The sequence below is a fragment of the Centropristis striata genome, chromosome 6, assembly GCF_030273125.1.
Source record: "Centropristis striata isolate RG_2023a ecotype Rhode Island chromosome 6, C.striata_1.0, whole genome shotgun sequence".
NCBI lineage: Eukaryota > Metazoa > Chordata > Actinopteri > Perciformes > Serranidae > Centropristis > Centropristis striata.
Genome location: NC_081522.1, coordinates 13,493,519 through 13,514,861, shown reverse-complemented (window position 1 = coordinate 13,514,861; position 21,343 = coordinate 13,493,519). Strand labels below are relative to the sequence as shown.

Sequence of the window (21,343 nt, the reverse complement as noted above, 5' to 3'; positions counted from 1 at the left end):
CTGTATGCTCCAGAATTCCTTGTGGTGACGGTGATTCAAAATATTTGAAAAATCTATTTTATAGACTTCTCTGTTATATACGGTTACTGACTGCTGACTCCTAACTCCTCTCAACTTGTCGGTACAGGCCGCAGTGTTTCCAGTTGGGACAACAGTCACGTTGGTGTTGACGGATTCTTTTTGTTGGCATTTTTTACGTTGAAATTGACACATCGCTGCTGTTTAGGAATTATTCCTGTCCAGATTTGCACATCAACTTATGATATCTGTGCTTTGTATTCATTCAATTCAATCATCAGAGCAGCTGGAATTTAAAATATTCAATGTCAGCCAGCTGTCATAATGCCATGGTTAACTCATCACTTATGCTGGTGATACACAGGGCAACTTTTTGGTTAACCTGACAGGACAGTGTGCACACAGCTGGTGTGATCTGCACTCTACTGATTGCACTTTTCTAGTTTTAATTTCTACTTCTTTTTTTTTCTCTCTTCTCTTTTATAAAATCATATTTGCAAAATTGGAATAGGAACATTGTTTTTTTTCTCCCTTTTTGACAGTTCAAGCATGCACTTCACTACATACATGCACTTGGTACATAGTGGTTTAGTCTTTCAGCAGAACAAACTTCACAAAATGCACACACAAAACTAAAGCTTTATGAAATTTTAAAGCAGACAATCTAGTCATCTCTCCTTGACCTATTTATCCCTAAACGCATAATGCCCCACAAGATGCATTCACAGTAAAAAGTAAAAGGCAAAACTCTGCAGTGCTCCTTGCTGTATGACAGGAGTGTGTGAAAACTGACACACAAGAGTTTTCAAATTGGGGCCCGGGGAGCCGAAGCATAAAATAACTTCAATCTCAGCAGCTCTCCAAGGAATAGAGCAGAAGTGCCACCAACAACAACACAACAACAGAGAGGCATGAAGGGGTGAAGGTAGGAGTTATTAGAGGATAAAACATGCCTCTCCATCTCACTCCCTCTCTCTCAGGAACCCCAAGGATGATCAATGGATTTAGTCAGAGGGATATTCAAGCAGAAAATTGCTGCCTTTTTGCTTTTCTTTGAAGTATTTCCAGAATACATACCGAAGCCCCTGTCCACCAAGGTTGAAAGTAACAGCACAAGTGCAGTCTCTACCAGTAATCCTGGAAAAGGGAGAAAAAGGTGGGGGAGGGTGTCGATGCGGGCACCGAATGTTAAAGGACGCAAGGAGGGCCTAGATTGAAACTTTGCAGGTATAAAATTGAAGGCAGCCAGCTGAACAGACATAGTCAAAGTATGGCTATTTTTCAAAAGGGAACCTCAATGACCAACATAGAAAGTAAAAAAATAAATAAAAAAGGAACAGCCCCAGGGCCAATACACAGGGCAAAGCTATGCAGATATGGTTGTGTGATTTATTACACCCAGTTCACATCTATTTACTTTAAACATCCAGTTAACTTCAATGTTTGCTTTACCAGTAAATCATAACTTGTGTATTTTACAAAAAAATCCCAAGAAAAACAGTGAGAAAGAAACTAAATTTTAGTCATTTGTAAACATTTGTGGTTCCTCTCTATTATATAATAAGCAGCAGATTTTTAAGGTCATAGTGATGGCGAAGGTTTTGTAAATGAATGAATGAGCCAAAGTGCACCGGTGAGAGGCTGAACTCAAATGCTGGTTAGTGAGGACCTCCCCGGCCCCTGGGGGCCCCGGTGGCACTGTGCAGATGACAGCAGAGGCATGTGGCACACTCGTAGCATTATGGATAGGACACAGCGATGGGGGAGCAGACTCCTCAGCTCCCTGCTGCGTGGTGTGATGGCCTCATCTGTTTTGCCATCGCTACTCTAATACATCTGCAGCACATTCCCTCCTAATTAAGATTCCTCTGTTCTATTTGTCATAGGATGGAGAGGATATCACAGAGGGTAGTTTAGCCACAGTTTTTGGATTAATTGCTGGGCAAATCACCACACGCAAGAATGCCCAGTGAGCCTAAGCAAGAATACCGGTGACAATAAGTCTTTTTTTTTTCTGTATGTTATTTTTTACAGATAAGCCTCCATGGGGAATTGGATCTAGAAACTATTTGTCACAGCCTGTACCTCACTTACATTATTAATGCTTAACAATGTAGTCATTGTGGTCATTGTTTGAAAGAAAAGTTGTATAAAATTGAACGTGTATTTGTCTAGATAGATAATAATTCTGTGTTATGTCCCACATACACATGTGTTGTATATGGATTTCCAAAAAATGGCATGCATTTTCACTGCATTGAAATCTTATAACATTAAAATTTACAAGGATGGTGGTTTTATTTGTGGCAAGTACAGGTCACAACACAATTCTTAGAATTTTAACAGGAACTGCAAAAACAATGTTTTTCTGGTTTGTCAATGCGATAATAAAAAAATGCTTTGTATTTCCCTTTATTCAAAGACAACAGCAAAACAGACAATTACATGAGCAGCCAAACATGTGATGACAGGGCCATTGTTTGCAGGTTGTCTCTTAAAATGCCTTTAGAAAAATGCATCTAATGTGATAAATATTGTTGCCATTGACTTATTACTTCATTTTAATAACCAAAATTGTGAGTTGTGTTGAAAAAAAATTTAACTGATAGGCAACACTGCCAAATAATGTTATAAGTACCACATTTTAAGTAATACATCATCTGAAAATGTAATTAATCAATGTATTTTATTTTTCATTTTGACATAAAAAGCCTCAATAATGCCATACATCTAAATAAACATTACACTTTCTTATGTCCTCTCTTTCATGCAGGCAGGCTCGCAAGCACTCCGTTGTAGATACAGTAAGCCAAAATACTACAGGTAAATCCTGGAGAGAATAAAAAAAATCCTCCATTTTCAGCACCGTTCCTATCATGTCAAGGGGGAAGGATTTCTTTTTATGGTTTAATTCAACAATAGCATTTGCGATTGGGGTTTTGGGCATCTCAAGGGCATTCCTGGTGAAATTACTGAGACTCTGCACCATTTATCACAGTCTGACATGTGTCATGTTCCAGATTCTGGTGCAGAGAGGTTACAGCTGAAGACAGCTCTCTCTTTGTTGAGCAGCCATCAAAGACAACATCTCGTATTTATCAAAAAAAGGAAACCTGACAAGAGGATAGGAACTACAAAAGTGCTGTCATATGTTCTCCTATGCCCTCATATTCAGACATATTAATCTGATACAATATAGAAGAAAGAGGGCCAGTTATTAGAATGTATCCAACCATAACCCCGGTTCATTAGTATGTTTACAATCTGGTAAGAGATACACTACATGGTGCACTTTCAGATCAAAAGGTGGATAGAATACAATAAATACATTTTAGATGGAATGTGGGCACTTTATATTGAAAATCTTGTATGTAAAGCAGGATTTCTTTTAAATCGGTGGTTCTCAAATAGTTATATTATAAGCCAGTCTCACAAAATAGGGTCCAGTCCATACAACACACACAGTCCATTACAAAGGGCAATCCCAAATGGGGAGAAATTCCCTGCGCCATCATTGTTATGATAAATTCAGTATAATACATATGCTCACAGTCACAATCAAACCACACTCCCCACCCTGTCAGTGTTGCATTTGTTCACACCTCACATGAGCTTCAAGTTCAGTTCACACAGATTAAAACAAACTACTTCTAGTCTATCATTCACGATTAAAATTTTGAACAAATTACACAATTTTCCCAAAATATGAACTAGTTCACGTTTATTGATCGCAGGATTTGTTTGTTTTTTGTTTCAACTCTGGGCTTTCCAAGTGCCCTTCTAGTTTGTTTTTATTACATTTGCTCTAAAATTCACATGAATCCCGCATTTTCTATTTTTTTTAAATGTGCAACAGTTGCACCTGCCACACAACAATGGCAGAGTTGAAGCACAGCTACGACAGAAACGTGCTCATTTGTCTATATTTCTATGCCAAAGCCATAACATGAGGATTATATAGGTATTTCAAATGTAATCCAAAATATGTATCTAAAATTACACTGTAGGACATGTCTTCAGTCATCTGTAGTGGTTATTACTTTCACTGCTCATGTCGATTCTGGCAATGAAGCAATCCCTTAGTAGTCCAATTACTGTTCAGCCAAGTGGATATCTTGGTGTTAGTTACATGTGGATTTATTGCAGGTGCTTTGTCCAACTAACAAACAGAACGGTGTGCAAGATGATGTGCAAGCATGGAAACATCCATCAATAACACAAAAAAGGAACTTTGTGCTAAAAAGACTGTAACTTTGGAGGATAGCCAATTGATTCAGCCAATTCCAAATACTGAAATATTCTCTTTGTAACTGCTGAACTTCAGAATACATTATAGCATGGATTGAGGTCTATAGTTTTTCTCCCTGTCTTTTATAGTCACACTAACAAGACATTCTTCATTACTAGTATCAAGAGGATGAATTATTATAGCAACCACTAACTTGTTTAATGTACAAATTGACATGTGAGCATTATGTTAAGATGGATTTGAAATCATCTTAATTAAACCAGGAAAAAAGATCCAAACTAATGGTCATTTATAACTTCATAAAATGTATAATCAGTGATCATTTATAACTACATTGTATATCTATAACTTGTCCTTGTTTGGGTAATTGGCCAATGAGTTGATTAAGCTTTGGAGTCAACATGCAGCCACTTAATTAATGTATCCAACACCAACCTGCTGTGAGCAGCTACCCAAATCAAGATTCAAACAACCAGGATACATTTTGTCCACACAAGTTTAAGGAAAAACTTAACCAGTGTTTGAATCTGGTGTATTTACCTAATCAGAGAGATTTATCATGATTGCTTGTGTATCAGGCATATTTCATTTAGATTTTTTTCCTCTGTTGCCTTACTGTCTAGGCATATGTGTGTGTGTGCGTGTGCGTATGTATGTATATATATATATATATATATATATATATATATATATATGTATGTGTGTGTGTGTGTGTGTGTATATATACACACATATACATATATAAAAATTCTTGTTTTCTTTTATTTCATTGTGATGCTCTGCTCTTGAAAGGTGCTATACAAATAAAATTAATATTTTTTACTTTCACTTTGACGAATTTGCCTGATTTATTGACCACTCCATGACCTCATATCTGTTCAATTTTTTTTTTGTTTATTACTTGCTTTTTGTTTACTGTTTGTATAATGTGAAAAATGTTCCTAAATTAAAAAAACAAACAATGTTATTTATCCGAAATTTTGTGAGTAATCGTTTAATCAACAACATACACAGATGTGTTGTGGGAAAATGATGCCTTAAAAATGAAAACATATTCCCTATGCAAACTTCTCAAGTTATCTCTGAGGAAATTTTACCGTCAGAGCCTCACAAAACAGCTCCCTTTAAAAGGCATGTAAAATGTCATTGTTTAAAGAGTGCATCAATAACTGCTGACATAGTTAAATGTAAAGTACCACACAAGGGGGAGGGGGTGTGTATAAAATTAATTAATTCTACTGGCACATTATTTATGACTTAATATGATATACTGGTGTGCTTTATAATAACACTGAATGTGCATATTTCTGGAGGAGACAGTGGAGTAATTATGCAGAATGCCTTTTACCATGAATGTACAATATTAATTACAGGCACGGTTGTTTATCAATTGTGAAACACTGTTTAAAAGCTGTTTGGAAGATTGCCACGATGACCCAGGCTTGTCTCCTATCTTTTACTTTCGACTGCTTATAATGTGACACAAGGCATCCCTTTCCAGAGCACTGATATCCAGGTTAATAGAGGAGGAAGTGATGAAGGAGATCCCGCTGTGTAAGAAACATTAATCGGAACTCAATCAGAGATTCAAACGCATGATAAATCTGACAAAGGCAAAGGGATAAATGAGATAAGAAAATTGTAAAATAATTGTCAAAGTAATATTTTATACACATGAAGGGTACATCACGTAAGCTGGCTGCTTGTTGACCATTCACCATTGTAGCGGACAAGAAGCGGGTTCGGCAACAAAACACTGTAAACCGTAAGCTTCTATTTGCTGTATTTTCATTGAGCTCATCTGCTGCACTTACCTCTTTAAAACATATAGGTCAAGAAGTCATTAGGACCATGTGTCACTAATGAGCTATTGCAGGTATTACTTGCAGAATCTGCACTGGTCTAAAATACTAAGGAGGATTTGATCCTGGGGCCTTCAGTCTCAGAGTGGCACGTAATATTCATCTGACATAAGTGACCAAGTACTGAGCACTGATGAGTGAACACTGGTAGAATTGTTTGTCTTCATATGTGCAGTGCCTACTGAGGCCTGATATTTTTACGGCAGATATAGAAGTAGACATCGTGTGGATGGAAAAGTTTCTTGGACTAAAGTTGAGATGCAGAAATTAAACTGAAGTTGTTGTTTTTTCTTGGTGGTGCTTTATAACAATCCATTCATTCTGTATTCTGTAATTATTCAAATAAAATTAACTCCGTAAAAATAATATTTTTCAAAAGTCTATGAAGGCTAAATGTGTTTCCACTTTTAGCAATACCAATTTTCCTTTGTTAATCAAAACATGCACGTGGGGCAGAGATCTCTCTAACCAACGTACATCATATAGTCACAGCAAATCAACTGCAAAAACAATTATTCAGTCCTGTTCCTTACTGGCATTAAGGCATATACACTGTGACAATGTCCTCCAATAAAATCTAACATTATTCTCCTTTCTTACATGACCTTATTCTCCAAGGAAGAAGATATGTCATCAAGCCAATAACCAAAATATCAATATTTATCTGATCATACCTATTATCAGAAGTGGCCTAAAACTTTCAGAACAGTGTTTGTGGGTGCAGTATTTTGATAACTCCTATTAATTAGCATCATGTCTTGAAGGGAAAAACAATATGCAAAGCAGAACAACTAACAACTCTCGTAGAAGAAATGGTGTCAAAAGATGGATTTGGAAATAAAGATTGATAAGATGCTTAACACTCCTCACTGGAACGAATGTATTCTTTGAAGAATTTTTTTGATAGATACAAAACACAACAATTTATCAAAAAGCTCGATATCAGAGTCACTTGTAAACAGCAAAAGACCCGAGTCAATGTTACAAATTAAATAATTTCAAAGGAAGAACACCAAAGCAGAAGTACCTGCCAAAATGCGTGGATGAAAAGTGGACATATTCACCCTGACAACTAATGGTTTGTGGACTATGGTTTTAAACCCTGAAGTATGGCCTTGTGGCCATCACCATCTTGATTCATTGGCTAATGATAGCACTAGCTAGCTAGTTTGGTTTGCAAGGAACATCAACAATTCCAAAAGAACAACCAAATGTAGGACAAGACATTTTGAGGCAATTGACTTTCATGAAGTGAAAACACGCAGTGAAAGGGTCAAAGTTCTAAAACTGAAACCTGCAATGCAGTGTGGTAGAGACCTGTTAATCACAAGGCAGCCATGTCCTAAAGCATAACCTGCTTTATCATCTGTTTCACTCGAAATGGAACCATACTTTGCAAAATGAGCACCATGCTTTATTGAAAAGACCTAAAACTAGCTATTAAAACAGTAATGTCAATAGGAAAAATGTTAACCGAGTTGAAAGTCAAGTGAAAAGTACTGTCATTGTCTCGCTGACTTTCATGCAATCTGGCTCTTTCTGCAACCACTGGAGTCTCCCTCTGCTGGCCACTGGAAAGAAGGCACTTTCATTCATGCTTAATTTCTCAGATCCAGAGGTTTGGCACTTGGTTCCGTCATATATCGGGCCAGAAAATACAATCAGCCAGGTTCTTGATCACTAGTGCTGTAAAAGGGAGGGAGGGGGGGGCGGCCTTGATTTCACATTTTTTGGGACGTTGCCTAAAACTTAAGAAAAACAAACACAATGCAATATTTTCTTAATCTTTATTGACATATTCAGTTTAACACTGTACAAAGACAACATATTTAATGTACAAACTGATTAACTTGTAAATAAACTCTCTGAATTTGATGCATTCTGTGTTATTTACATTTAACACAGCATCCCAGCTTTTTGGGAAATCAGGCTGTAAATTGGAACCACTGCTTGGTGCCCATACATATCAGTTATACTTACATATTCACCCGACTTATGCAAGGTAAAAATTTGCTTTGTAAACACACCTTGATGATGGGACCAAAATCAGGATATTTTGGCCTCTGCTGGACCTATTTTGACCATAATTTTTCAATAGTTGGATACCTGATACAGTGGGAAACCTGGTGATGAAAAACAAGTGCCTAGACTTGATTTTAGAGTGTAGAGGAGAAAGAACTGGGTGCAAAATGCAGACTTTTACTACCTTTAGTTAAATAATCATTTTTACAGTACTTGGTAGTAAACCTGTGATTTTACCATTTCATAAAATTACTACTATTACATGAGTTAGAGATATATTTCAGTCAACTAGCAGATTTATTTCTGGTAGTTTTATGCTACCAGTGGCTCTAAAAAGGTTCCCTTTATTACATGTCACTACTGCATGTATGTGTTGTGTTGATGTTAGAGATGCCAAGCTTGTAGAACATTACATGCACTGCTGTGAGAGGACAGGACAGCACCCAGGCTTACACTATGCCATGTGTCTTCACTGCCCTCTACAGGATAAGGAGTACTTTGTGATCTATGATATGTCCTTTTGCCCCCTACCCCCCTAACACCCTTTTCCACAACCAGCCCTTGCAGCACTCAAAGGTGTTGCTCTACTTTTACACATGAACACAGAACAAGCTGCAGTATATGTGTATATCTAATCTAATGAAAGAGAGGTCATTAAGATTGTGGCACATTAACGTTTAACTAAAATGAAGTGTATCATTGCACCAGAGAGCATCATAATTGTTTTGAAGTAATTTGCTTACTCTAATCATTTTTAGCCCATGTCTTAATTGACCAGGTTAGTTTTTGGTTAGTTTGTCTGTTGTCGGTCACCTGCTGCCCTTCTCAAAGAGCACAGAGCAAGATTATCTGTAGCTAAGATCATTGACCTGAGAGGCAGAGAGCTTAACCAGCAGAGCAATTAACTCACAAACAAATCCGAAACGGCCAGTTGTCCGAAGATATCTATACAAACCTGCTTATCCCAAGGCCCTAGTTTGTCTGCATATTTGTCAAAATCATAAAAATCCTGTCTTGAACCTCACAAATGAGGAAAAGAGACAAAATGACCAAGTACTGATACACCATGGCATGTCTTTGCTTTCATCAAATAGCTTGATGATATGTAAACTTGTCTACGCCCATCTCAAAATTATAGCTGCAAGCAGATGGCTTTTATAGTGCCACCATCATTATATTGAGAGACTTTATAAGTTGCCTAATTATTCACAGCAAATTTAGTTCAATTTAAACAAGCAATCAAAGAACTGAATGCCTCAGTTTTGATAACATCATAGCAATGCACTTCATATTTTCCACTACACTGTAGTGTTCTCAATCAATCTAATTTTTCTTAACTTTCCACTATAAATTGTTATGTTTGAAAAGAGGTTTAGTAATAAAGAAAGCAAGGACAAACAATAGATCACTGCCCCATTGGGCCCAGCCGCCTAATAAAAAGTCTAAATGACTCAACACATCATTTAAGTGGTCATGCTGACATTGCTTATGATAAGGTATTATAGCTATTAAGGGACAAACACAACATTGCACAGTACTTAAGTAAATAAATGACAGCTGGAAATTGTCATCAACACTAATGTAATAATTGTTTAAAATGTGACTGCATCAATATGTAGTACAGTTCAGTACCATGACACATCATATACAAACACATTAACATAAATTTAAACAAGCCTGTTCTTACATGCACACATACAAAACTATATGTTGTGAAAAATAATATTTGTATCTATATAACTTTAATTTATTCATGAAATCAAGGAAAATATCAACCTCCATAAAGGTTTTCCTTCTGAATTTTCTCCTACCTGTCCTTCAAGAGGTTTCTTAAGGATTACACTGCTTCAACTTTTATTATTTGGGTAAAATTGAATAACAAGAATGCATTTGGATACAACATTCTTATATCCAATACACACTTCCTGGCATGCCAATTGTAAAAGTTTAAATATCAAAGTCACATTAAAGTTCTGGTTACCTTTTGAAGTCTCACAACTTAGTCAATACAATCTAGTATGTCTCCTGCAGTACTACAGTATTAAAAATTATTACTTTAGTGTACACATATAGATCTATGAAAGAAAACACATTATTTGTTTTACCATGTTCAACGCCTTGCATTTACAAAGTAGCACCTATTTTATCATACGAGTTATTATAGCCAGACCTTTCTTTAATTATTTTGTTACGTGCACATAAATTAAGAATTTACAGCAATGTTTTCAGCTTGTTTGTTACATTTTCAGAAAACAGTATGTGGCGTATTTGTGATGTGTGTTTTAAGCGATATTGTTTAATGTATCCTTGAATTACCTCCCCACATTTCTCCTACTGTATGCATGTGCGTGCTCTCACACTCTGTTGAGCCCACTCTCTCTCTCGCTCTCTCTCTCTCTCTCTCTCTCTCTCTCTCACTGCCTCTCCTCCTGTCTCAACCTCTTGTCTCCTTTGCACTCTCCCCCCCTTCTCTTCTGTCTCTAGTCTCCGTGTGGGGCGACTGAGGTAAATGTGCCAAACTGCCCTATTTAGGTCACACTAACAACACACCACAGTTCACTTGCGACTAAACCCAGCAAACTTTGACTGCATCACGGCAATAGGGCAATTGAGGACATGGCATACTCTGTGAATTCATCACCAGATGTAGTGAGCTAACTGCACGACAAACACATTTGTGCTAACTGCGAGACAAAATGATCTAGTGGATTTACTTTGCCACTATCCATCTTCATGATTCCAAGAAGCATTCATAAAATCGAGTGATCATGTCGCCCCTGAGCACTCCTACAAAAAGGTACAATATAAGGGCACACGGGTCAACAGAGGTAAAAGTGACCTGGCTCTTTAAGAAGTGGCAGCGGGAATTACTGATACTGTGCACAAGGACAGACAGAGCAGCTGCTGTCACTTTTAATGGCATCAGAGATTGCTTCAGAAGCACCACCACTGGCTGTAGGTTCTTCTGTGACTGTGAGAGCTGGACACAGTAGCCCAAGCCTCAATGCTTTGTTGCATTATCCGCCCAAATGGGTGTCATCCATTGTGAGGGGTCGGGTGTGATTTTTATAAATCTTTGGAAATGCGTCTCACAGTGAGCCACGCTTTCATAATGCTGCAACATCAATGCAGTACATTCTAAACACAGATTTTTAAAATGTGATAAAAATATCCTTTTGATCCGAATATCCAAGAGACACCTCTGGCATTTGGTGGACACTTTCCAGTAAGTCACATCATGCGTATATAGTGTATATATTTTTAGCATGGATGAGCATGCAGCCTGAGTCGAACCGCAAATGTAAACCCAGTCTCTGAAAATGTTCACTAAAACTAGGGGCTTTTAAAAATGTTCATCTGCATAGTCAGACTGTCATCTCTTTCACTCTTTACTACAGTATATGACAGGAATTGTTCTGTGTTTTCCTGCCACTCATTCTCTATCTGTCAAAATACACTTGCTTCCACATTAAGAGGGCAGCAGTGACAAGCTGGCAGTGTGTGTGTGTATGTGTGTGCGTGGGGGGGGTGACTTCAACCGCCAAAGCAAAACAAGCTGCACTAATCTGGCATGATCTGTGACTCCCCCTCATCATCTCATTGGTGTGAGGTCTTGGGTGTGGTTATTAAGGACACTGATCTTAAATGGGCCTTCTGCTTGTTCACTGATTATTACTCAGTGTGCAGCTGTGGACGGGATCACTGAGCTGTTAGACCTCGTTCAAGGGATGCAAGTTTAGATATTGTATGGGCAATGTCGCATGCAAAGAAAAAAAAAGGTAAAAAACAAAACAAATAAAATATTAAAATATGTGCATAGGCTTTAACAACAGCTGCTTTGATTTCCAGAAGAGATTTCTTATGCTAACTCTTAACTGTTTACAAAATTAATTTGTAGATGAGACCTAATATGTGTTGAAGCCCATTTAGACAGTAAGAACATTTATTTTTTATAAAATAGTTCAAACATTTTATTGTAAACGTTAAGGGTAAAAGTTTTATTCAGTTTTTTTTTTTTAGTTAAACAGAGCTTACAAACAAACAGTTTGTGTAGTAATATACAGTAAGTTTAATGTAGATGTAGGCTGCAAACTGAGAAGAAGTAAGGGTCTGTGAATGGATAGTACAGTAACAAATTACTAAGTTGATGCTGGAGGGAAGCAGCTACTAGTCCAGGCTCTGAGAATAAGCAGTAGCTGAGTGTCAGGACCTGTTAGAGGTTTAGAAGTACTATGCACAGTTTACACCCATGTCCAGGGGTGCCTGAAGTCCCACCCCCAACCTACCCTTCCAAAAACCTTTGCCCTCTCCAGTTTAGCTGTCTCTGGGGTTAATTCCATGTCCTGGAGCTGAAACAACAGGATCACAGCCACAGCACTAATACTCAATAGACACTGACCTACTTTGTTGGATTATACGGGGGGGAAAAACGGATCTGCTGCGCTAATGCCAGCAATGAAAACGATCTAATGGTCCTAACTGCTCTGTTTAATCTGAAAGCATGGTCATGTTATTAATTTCTCATTATGGGAATGCAGTTCTGCTGATGGGATTAAATGCCCTGCTCTGGCTCTCTTTCATTCTGTGACCTCCCCACAGAAACACAAAGGCTAAAAACCATCTGGCTGGACGCTCCCTCATGTGGCTTGTTTATTTGTTTATGTCTCTTATGCGTTTGTTTGTGTGCATGAGAGGCACTGGGTTACTCATCCATGTTAAGACTTCACAACCATTTATATTTAAGACAGCAGAGGGGCTGAATCTTTGTGATTAGGCTTTGAAAATAAAATAAAAAAAAAATGTATTACTGCAAAACAACTCTCTTGCTTTGTCTCGATAAATTCTATAATAATTTGGCACATTATAATAGTTGCCTTTTCTCCATCTGGCAGATATATAAAACATCAACATAAAACATGAGATTGTTTGAGGCTTGTTTAAACGGCTTTACAAGTTGTTTCTCTCTGCACAAATTAATGCTCAAATGGACATAGATTGCCCTTGGCTGCTTGTACATCCAATTTGAACAATCAAAATCTATTTTTCTGGTCCATTACATCACCACCAGGGGGCACTTGATTCCTCAAGCATGCAGTGTTGTGTTTGACAAATTGCCATAGAGGTAACACATGTATTCAGCAAGGGAATTAGGGAATAAGACTGGGTTTACAACCAGCCTCCCACCCACCAACCCACCCCTGTTTTTCTATGTGAATAATCTGCTATATCATGACAGCCTGCAGCTGCAGAAAAAGAGATGCTTCAACAATATGACCACTGGTCCATATCTCAGTAATAACAAGCTATTGGTCAGGGAAGTATGGGAGTAAATGTATATTCTAAATTAAGTAAAACATTGGTGCAGCACTGTGCACATAGTAAGAATAAAAGAGAATTACTTCTCTGGAAATAAAAACAACAATAAATTAAATCTTTTTTTTACTACAGTTAAGTACACAGGCCTTATTATTTATCCAGTGTTATGATTTTTGCCAACAGAGAATATTATATAATATATTATATAATGTAAAAGGACTGCACATAAACTTGCTGTAAATGAAATTAGTTCTCAGAATTTATATTGAATATACTGCTCTATATTTACCTTCATCTATATCAACTACAAAAAAAAGCATCCTTGATCAGCATATGCAGAGAAGCTTGTAGTCTTTGCATTTCAACCAATCTATCACCGCAAATTTGGATATGAAAGGCAACAATTCAAATGGCTGAATAAGCATAAAATATGTCTAAACCTGAGGCTTTCAGTATACCTAATAACACAAACATGGCATGTAATACATCATGTCACCCATTACCAGTTAGCCATATAAAACAAGATGAAAATATGCAGGCTGTTGACAGATCAGAAAAGGTATTTGCATTACCCTGTGGTATTTTCTGTTCAGTCCCAATGGCAGTAGCTGTAACAGTGCATGCAAGATGTTTTGAGAAACAAAGGGCTATTTTTAAGGGCAATCCTTCTATACTGCTCTGCATTTTAACTGGTGCTGAATATTGATCAAAAGAGCAATTCTCAAAGGGGGGGGGACATTTTTTTTAACATTTATTAACTGTGATAGATTTCTCACAAAAAACGCAAAATATACAAATTTGTCAATTTGTTGTAACAAATTCCAAATGTGATATTTTTAAAAGCAAGGCTATAAAGACTATTTAAAGCTTGTACCTTTAAGTTCAAAGAGTAAACCCTGGGGGGCGAGTGCTATAAATTATTTGCAAGGGAAAAGGCATGATGCATCTTTTAACATGTGCAGTCATTTCAGAGTGCAAAACCTACAAATGTCATGTCCTCTTAAGATCAAAAGTAATTGGTCAGGCTGCACAACAAGGCACAGGGGTAACGAGGCAGTTTGCCACTGTAACAGACTCAAATGACATACTGTGTAGCATGTCGGTGAGCTAATAGACCCCATCGCACAAGGAGAGACCACAGTTTCACTCTGTCTTATCAAATTAAGCTAAAGAGGTGCACTACTTTCCTCAGCCATAAGCTGCATTATTCCCCTGTTGTAGCACATTTTTTAAAGCTGTTTCAAAAAATGGTTTGGCATTAGTAGGCATATCTGCATTAAATTTAAACTAATTATTCTATTTATACAGAAGCAGTTTTTGCATCAAATAAAAATGCTAAAGACTACTAAAAATAGAACTGCAGTATATTAAAAAAAATCGGGGTGGTATGACCATGACATGGGACAAGTAATTGACCTAAAGGGACAAGTCTTTGCAGCCCAGCGTTCTATGTAAGCAGAGGATTGACGTTGCAGTGTAAAGGCCATAAAGAGGGCAACGAGGGGGATGGTACACATTAGGGTTGGCTGACGGAGCAGTGACCAGACCCTGTGGTGCTGCAAGGAAGAGGGTGACGACAAAGGAAGCAGGTGATGTGCTCCAAGTTGCCCTCCACCACTTGCAGCCTGCAGTGTGCTCCTTCGTACCCGTAAGTTATCAGATGTCACATCTGATGAATATGGTTCAGATAGCATTGCAAATCAGGTTTATACAACTTCACTGGGGTTTTAAGTAGGAATGAAAAATAGAATCAAAGCACTCACTCAGTGATGTGATATTTTCATAATTTCATTGTAGAATTGCTTGAGATGTAAAAGCTATTTAAGATACAGTAAAATATTATTATAGTGTTTATTATTTTTTAGAAATAGATCAATTAAACATAGTATTATTTAATTCTCAAGCATAGATAATAGATTAGGTTTATTAACATTACGTATTTGAAGTGTGCGCCGAGAAGATGGATTATGCAATCTGGACGCCAAGCCTCTTCATGCACCACAGGGGGAGTAAAAATTTTATATTTTTGGTCAACATAGGGACAAGAAAGACATTTGCCAATGTGGGGAAAGTTGACTTTTTTATAATAAAAATGTAAACAGAAATAATTATCCACAGGATGAGAGACTCCAAGAGTGACTTAAAAGGGTAAACAATTAGATTTTAAGACAACTTTTTCATTTCCATACTTCAAAACAATGTGTGGGCAAATTCCTCTGATACGACGAGACTACAAGTTAACATTGCAAACAGTGGAACTGCTGTTTGAAGGTGAAGTTGATATTGCTTTATACATAAGAACATGACTGTCACCCTCCCATCAGTTGAGAAGTGGGTCACAGGACTGTACATGACCCAGACATGGGTCTTGCCACCCCAGGGTCATGGGCCAGTGAGGCATGAGGTGCCAACTGAGCGCCTCTGATTTGACTCCCAGTTAGGTGGCCCTAGCTGAGCCCCTGAGTTGAGCCCCTGGCTCGCTGTACTGACACAAGGCACAGTCTGTGAGGAACCCCAGGGTTCACACAGTCACAGTCACATGTCTCTAGCAGGACACTGTGATAGTATGCTTGGACTGACACTACTACCCCGCAGTTTCTCTCCTTCTGTCTCTGGCTGTCTTACATTAACTAACACAATGGACTTAAGTTTGTTTTAATCTTTAGCACTTTGACTAAATGCACCAAACCATCCCTGCCTGGTTGTTGCTTACTTTCTGAAATAAGTATGGATGCAAAAACCTCCACTCTTATACTTCATGATATTTTATGATACATGTGAGAGTAACTATGTAATGTGAGCAATTATATTCAGGAGAGTGGGGGTGTATTGTGTAAAATGTATTGATATATGTTGTGAAAGACTTTAAAAGTACTATATTTTACAGCAACTCCATGTATCAATATAGGCACTGTCTTGCTTATATATATCTTCAAATTTTGCTTGTATTAGTTGAGAGAGAAATATTGTTGTAGCCCCCAACCTGATGAGACTCTTCTCACAACATGTATGAAGCATGCTGCACTGAGGCACTGAGTGCAAACAGTTTTTTCAGTATTGAGCACTTTTATGTGGCCCCGTAAAGTGTTCTTTTATCCGAGAAAAGTCAAAAAAGCCATTCTGTCTTACCTGCCCAGGGCCTGCTGATTGAAATCACAGTATTACAAATAGGGCAGACATCAGTCTGTTGGTGGGGCCCCCTGCAGTGACAGAAAAGCTTTTTCAGAGGCAGTTGATGGACATGATTTATAAAGCCGTTGCAAGAAAAAAAAAACTGGGCCAAAATGGACAAGAAGACATAAATAACACCCAGAATACAGTAAGGGAAGACATGAAAGTATCTGTACAGAATAAAATGTCTGCTTTTAGCAGTATCCATGTATATTTATGTGTAGAAATGACAACATGGCAGATTAATCTCGTTAATGAAGCTACCCAGCAGCAAAAACAAAAATTAGAGTCAGAGGCTAGATGCATCCAGTAACCAACCAAATGCTGCCTGGTCAGAATGTTTGAGTGGGGGATATTAGAATGCAATACTAATTAATTCAGCTGGCCTGTGTAACCCTGAGACAATTCGTACTCCAGACTGTAACATCTTTATTGATCTTGGGAATGCTTCAGTGGACTCCCTGAGCTTATCTCACCATTAAAAGCATCTCTTGTGACGAACCACGATTTAATTAGATGACAATCACTGTTAAAAATGCACGGCTAACATCACAAAACTTGCACATTAGTGCTGGCAGTGATAAATTTCAGTATCCCAGCAGGGACAACTCGCATCCTTCACTTAACCCGCCCTGTACAAGATAGTGTTGTTTTATAACTTCATCATAAAGGATGACACTCAGGGAAAAAAACAGCAATCATGACTACATGTTTTGCACATATTTACTCACAAAGATGTTAATGATGTGCTGTAAAACTTTAAATAAAAAAGTGAGGTTCCTGTAACTATACCAGAGTTTAACCTACAGAATGTTACATCCCCCATTAGAATCAACCATGCAGTATGGCATTATAAGCAATGTATGAAAACAACCACTGGAGGGCAGCATGCAGTTTAAACACCATTAAATTATGTAGTTTATATACAAAGATATTATATAATGAAAACGAAGGGGGGGATTCGAGAAAAAAAGCAAAGCATTTTCTAGATAGGCAGTGTAAAAATGCATATTAACAAATGAATGATATTGTCACTTTGGTAAGATATTAAACTACACTTAACAAGACCTTTTGTACAGAACTAAAACAATGGAAGTCATTTGGAAAAAACAGAGCAATATGAGATACTATTACACTGATATTTATTGGATGTTTTGAAGAGGATAATTTGTGTCCTTTCACAATCAAGAATAAGGAATACTTGACCTGCAAAGCTAAGACTAATAGAGAGGGTCATCAGGACAACAATGGGAAGACACAGTATTTTTGGCAAGGGGCATAGGTGCAGGCCAAGGGCTAATAGCAATGAGGGATTTGTCAGTCATCCCAGTATTTAATAATCCTGAGCTCTCTATTTTCTGCTGTTTGTTTATATTAACCTCTGGTTGAACCCTCTTTAGTGGCAGCCTCTTTTGCCAGAAAGTTCAGTGAACATTCAGCACGGAAGCGGAGAGCATGTCATCTCGAATCTATTAGCCCACAGGGGAGATTGCAGCATCCAGCAGTCTGTATGCCTCTCTCTCTTGCTCTCTCTCTTGCTCTCTCTCTCATGCACACACACAATCACACACACTAGGTGAGCTTCTAACCCACACATTTTCCATACTGATGGTGCATGTAACTGAGATTATTGCATACAATGATGTGGTTCTGACCTCGCCTTTTCACTCATGCCTAATAATCTCATCATACTATGCACTACATCACTCTACCGCACAGCTCCACCAAGCTAAGAAACTAAAGCTAAAAAAAAAAGAACAGAGAAGACAAAGTTTATAAGTTGTGGTTTCCTTCATATTTCATTTATTATGTAGAGTCTTGTAGATAGAGAGAGGTGAGAAAAGCAATGATATGGGACACACTGCATTCTCACAAGACAATTTGAAACAAGTGCTGCTTGCAAATTATGTGAAACCACCAGTGAAAATCCACTCATGTATCTTGAAGTACAAGCATTGACTAAGCAAAATTGCTCTTTTTGCAGGGTTAATTTTTGTATTTAATAATTCTGATGCATTTATATGTAAGTAGAATTTTAGTGTTGAAGCTGGTTAAAGATAATTGGAACAATTTTACATACTTGTCGCATTATTTTATATGGCCGTTCAAAGAACACTTAAAATCTTTAACTCTAAAATAATGACACAGATGTGTATGGGGACTAAAAAGTATTATACTCCATCTTTCCCAGCATAAAATATAAATACTCAAGTAAAACAATTATCTAAACTACTAAAGTAGATGTAGTTATTTACTTTTTACCACCCAAATAATGCCCAAATTTGATTCTTGGATTGGAATAACCTTGGACTGTAAAGCTGAAAACAATAACAACACAACATGATTTCTAAAGCTTACACATGACTGTGCTATAACTATTCTTTGGAGCATTGTCACTGTGTCAACAATGTATGATTCTACACTTTAGAAATTTGTTTCAGGACATACACAGAATTTTACTTTGGGTATTTGTGTTAATATGCTTCAGATATTAAAATATTGTGTTGCTAAAAATGAAATCAAAATGCCTTAGTTTTAAACGTCATATCAGTGCATAATTCTTAATTTCAGCTAATTAACAGCTTTGTGAGCCTTTTGTTTGCTTTTATACCAGCTGTGTGTTTACTTCTAATTGAGGATTGTTGGTTTAATATCTGAGAAGGTACAATATGACTGATGCAGATATGAGTTTACAACAGCTGTGCTTTTTGTAAGATAAACATAATCTGTTTAGCCAATTTATTGTCATATATGAGCATGAGCTCCTGTACCTATTCTCAAAGCTGAAAGCAAGAAAGCTTTTGTTTGTTAAATCAAACCCTTTTGGACACCCAAAACTCACACAACCTAATTGTTTATGGATTAAAAATGTCTACTGTCTTACTGTTATTAGCAAACAGAAATGCACATACACCGCTTAAGTTATTATTAAGGCAGAATTAACATTAGCTAGATTATTAACAGATGATTCGTGCATTTTTTGGCTGTTTGCATGTTCTGCATAATGTTATTGAAGACACTCGCGTTGACTTGAATCAGAAGCCACCAGGATGCAAGCTTATCATGTGTGAGGTGGTTAGATGAGTGTAAATAAAACACATGAGCACTTGTCATTTTACCAAGTGTCCCAAATGTCCTGCAGGTGAGAACTTATGGCAAATTGCATTAGAAAACCAATTGTTACTGTACATTAGTTCTGTCTTTATGAGGCCATTTGTGTGACACATGTTTTAGCTCTGTTATCTCTGACTTTAGTGCCGATGTGAAGCGCCATGTTATTTTCGGAATACAGCTCAGGCTGTATAAATCACAGTTCGGCTGTATTCCTCATTGAAACATGGGAACATTATTATTATGTAATGCCATCACTATTCTTTTCAGATCTGTTTTGGAGACATTGTATTAAAAACCCTGACACTATTAGCACACTTTAGTCAAATGGGGCTCATCAGAGGGTGTCAGTGTTGTTTCTGGTCTAGTGCACATCTGATTTAGTGACCTCCTAGTTACCTCTACAGATGACAAATTCTTACACCCTGTCACTACGTAGAGAACATGAGGTGCTGGAACATGAGATTAGATGCATGTTATATTCCATCCTGACTCGACACAGTCATGGCACCTTAAAGAACATGTCTGTGGTAAGTCCGGTGTACTTTCTTTCAGAGCTCAGTTCAGTACAACCCCGTCACTGTTAACAGTTCACAAGCTCCTACACTGGACCTTTAAGGCGGCATCAAATAGTGCTAAAGACTACAAGTCTGAAAATGAAAAAAAGTTACAAGTAAAATTACCAGACCTCTGTAGCCTGCCCCTTATAAATGCTTGAGGCTAGTGGTTCAAGGCTACATTAGCTGCTACTAGCATAACATACCCATATCTCCCACTGACCTATTGGTGGTCAAGTTGCATTGTGTGTAAAGTCAGTGCCATGTTTTAATACAAGTCTTGGACTGGTGTGAAAAAATGCCTAGAAGTATTGATGCTGGTTTGAAGGGTCAAATCAAATATTGATTTTATTTAGATTTTTTCTTCTGTTCACTCACTTTGCATTTTGTTAATTGATTTAAAAAAAACTATTAACATTTCTATTTTTGAAAGCATTCTTATTTTACAGCTGTTGTGTAGTGCTGTATGTTTGAAACAAAACATGTATATCTCTTGTTCTACTATATTATACTGACTATAGTGGTTGTTAATCACATCTTATTTTATTAAATGCCTTTGGTATGGCATCTTATAGCTCATCAATGGTGAACCAAAACTCATTAAGAAACAATTAATAAACTTTCTAATGTGAGCTCCATTGCCAAGCTCACAACAGCCAATTTTTGACAGAGAACATAGTGGGTTGGCAATATACGTGTTCTGGGTCAGGCTCGGGCATGCTTCGTACTTCTGAACTACAAGTACGTCTTCTACAACTGGATTTTCAATTGATTTGATATGGTCATACATATTAAATTAATAGAAATTTTCTTGTCTTTGCTCCCACACCATTTTCCTGCATCAACAACATGAACTATTAAGTTTTTCTTACACTTTCACAACCATTGCATAATAAACTGAAACATCTGATCTTATTCTTACAAATTCATAACTTGGGCAAGATTATTCCTGTAAATCTCCTCTTAGGGTTGGGGGTAAAACTCATTAAGCATGAGTACATCCTTATGGGAGAAGTCAATTTCATCCTCATTAAATA

The 21,343-nt window shown here is 37.3% G+C and overlaps 1 long non-coding RNA gene across 2 annotated transcripts in view; it reads right to left on the bottom strand.

Moving 5' to 3' along the window:
- Positions 1–21,343, bottom strand: part of LOC131973641 (uncharacterized) — a 141,760-nt gene that overhangs the window by 95,119 nt on the left and 25,298 nt on the right. For both annotated transcript variants that reach the window (XR_009394578.1, XR_009394577.1), the window contains exon 4: positions 16,597–16,667. This is a non-coding gene — a long non-coding RNA (uncharacterized LOC131973641). The remainder of the gene's footprint in view (positions 1–16,596; positions 16,668–21,343) is intronic.